Source organism: Mycteria americana, chromosome 1 (genome assembly GCF_035582795.1).
Source record: "Mycteria americana isolate JAX WOST 10 ecotype Jacksonville Zoo and Gardens chromosome 1, USCA_MyAme_1.0, whole genome shotgun sequence".
Lineage (NCBI taxonomy): Eukaryota > Metazoa > Chordata > Aves > Ciconiiformes > Ciconiidae > Mycteria > Mycteria americana.
Window position 1 is genome coordinate 187,815,512 of NC_134365.1, and position 2,114 is coordinate 187,817,625.

Below are 2,114 nucleotides of genomic sequence, written 5' to 3' on the forward strand. Positions count from 1 at the left end.
CACTTAATGCAAGAATATATTGTGCTTGTCTGATGAAATATTCCCATGGACTTTCTGTGAGTGAAAGTAGACAGAGGAACCCCTACTGTGTTCTCTTCAGTAAGCAAGAACAACTTGGTTGGCAGAAAACATCCTCAAATTACTTTTGCATTTCTATTTAAGAGATTTTTACCCAGGCCTTTCCCATAGCAAGTCTTTGCTAAGCGCTGTTAAGTGCTCTGAATGACATCTATAAAGCAAGGCTGGCCAGGAGACAAGAACCCAATCTTGTGACAAAGTGAAGCGCTCAGACATGTGTCTTCCTTCTACATTAGAAAGGAAGAAATGCCTACAGAGCATAAATAAAAAGCAGCAAAGCACTCTTCTAGGAGAGTAGAGTTCAAGTCCCTGTTCCAAATCAAGTCAACTTCAATGTTAGCATCCTATATGGATGGCAAATGCTCTAGATACTGAGCAACTAGCCACTCAAAATCCTCTGAAGGGCAAGAAATTCCCCACTGAAGCTAACAAATCTTCACTGAAATATGCCACAAGTATACCCTTTGAGAAACACTTCCAAGAAGCAAACGTTGGTCGCTAAGAGTCAAGAAGTAAGGCACACACAGAAGCCTTTCTAAATTCAATCCATCTCCCTTCATCGTCTTCAAAGACCAGGATAACACTCAGTTCTGAAGGTCAACAAATTCGAGCTGTAGGAAACATGAGTCCATTCTGAAGCTAAACGTGATTCAAGAAGAAATCACTGCCCAGCTTGCACTATAGGATAATCACGATCTGAGCACATCAAGAAACTGCAGTTATGTCAAGACTATAGTCATAGTCTACAGCTGCCAAGTACGACATTCTGAAGTTCACAGCTATGGCATACATCCAAAACCAAGCTCTCTTTTTAAGATTTCTGAGATTTTAAAATCTTGGTATCTATCTACCGCACAGGTATAGTAACAATACTAGGAAAAAAACCCCACTGCACTTTCCCACCATCACTGCAAAACCTAGGTTCCTAGTCCTCAGAAGGAACAGAATACATCCTTTCTTCCTCCTCCTCAGTTTTCAATCATCTTTTACATACATTTATTACTGTAACAGCTGCAGACTTCACTTGTCCTATTAAAATACCTGTTCTAATAGCCTTTATATTTTACCAAGCTTATCCAATTCTCACTGTAGTAAAATAACATACCAAATACAAAGAAAACAGACAGAATAACAAACAACCTGGAAAAGCCTACATAATTAGGAATGCAAGGAAAACTAGCAAACTTAAATCAGCATCCAATGGTTCGCAAGGTATGAAGTGGCTTTCAGAGGGCTGCCAATATTTCCATTTCATGGGGTTTTCTAGAATCTTAGAATATTCAGGTGTATCTGAATTCCCAAAGGACAGTGGCACACGGACTAGGCATGTTTGCCACGACTTTGTAAGTTCATAACCCCTTCAAAGAACCACAGAATGGTTGAGGTTGGAAGGGACCTCTGGAAGTCATCTTGTCCAACCTCCCTGCTCAAGCAGGGCCACCCAGAGCCAGGTGCCCAGAATCATGTCCAGACAGCTTTTGAGCATCTATAGGCCCTTGCAGACTTGTATCCAAGCACAGACAGTATTTCTTACATTTCTCAGTTCTTTTTCTGTAAATACCATTATTTAAAATTTGATCATGATGGGAAAGCTGAACTGATGGAAACAATTAAGGACGCATGGGCTCTTCTCTAAAATATAAACAGTTTCCAATATTCTGAAATAACAGAACTTAAAGCAACTGCTTGCTATCTTTGATTTCAGGCAATTGCAACAGATCCTTCTTTTTGAATATAGAAGGCAGACGCAGGACCCACTTTTCTGTAGAAATTTCCAGCTGCAACTGACTTTCTCCCTTCCGTCACATACGACTGCAGTTCAACCTATCACCCAGGTGGAAGGACTCCACAAGTAGAAATCTTGTGTCTGCATCAAGAATAGCAATCTCATCATCTTCACTGAACGCAAGTTTTGCTCCTACACATGCCAGCTTTTTTTTTTTTTTAAGCAGCATATTCACATCCTTACCTATATGGTTTAAGTGATTCCCCCATCAAAAAACAAGACTACTAAAAATGAAATGAAGCAGCTTCCG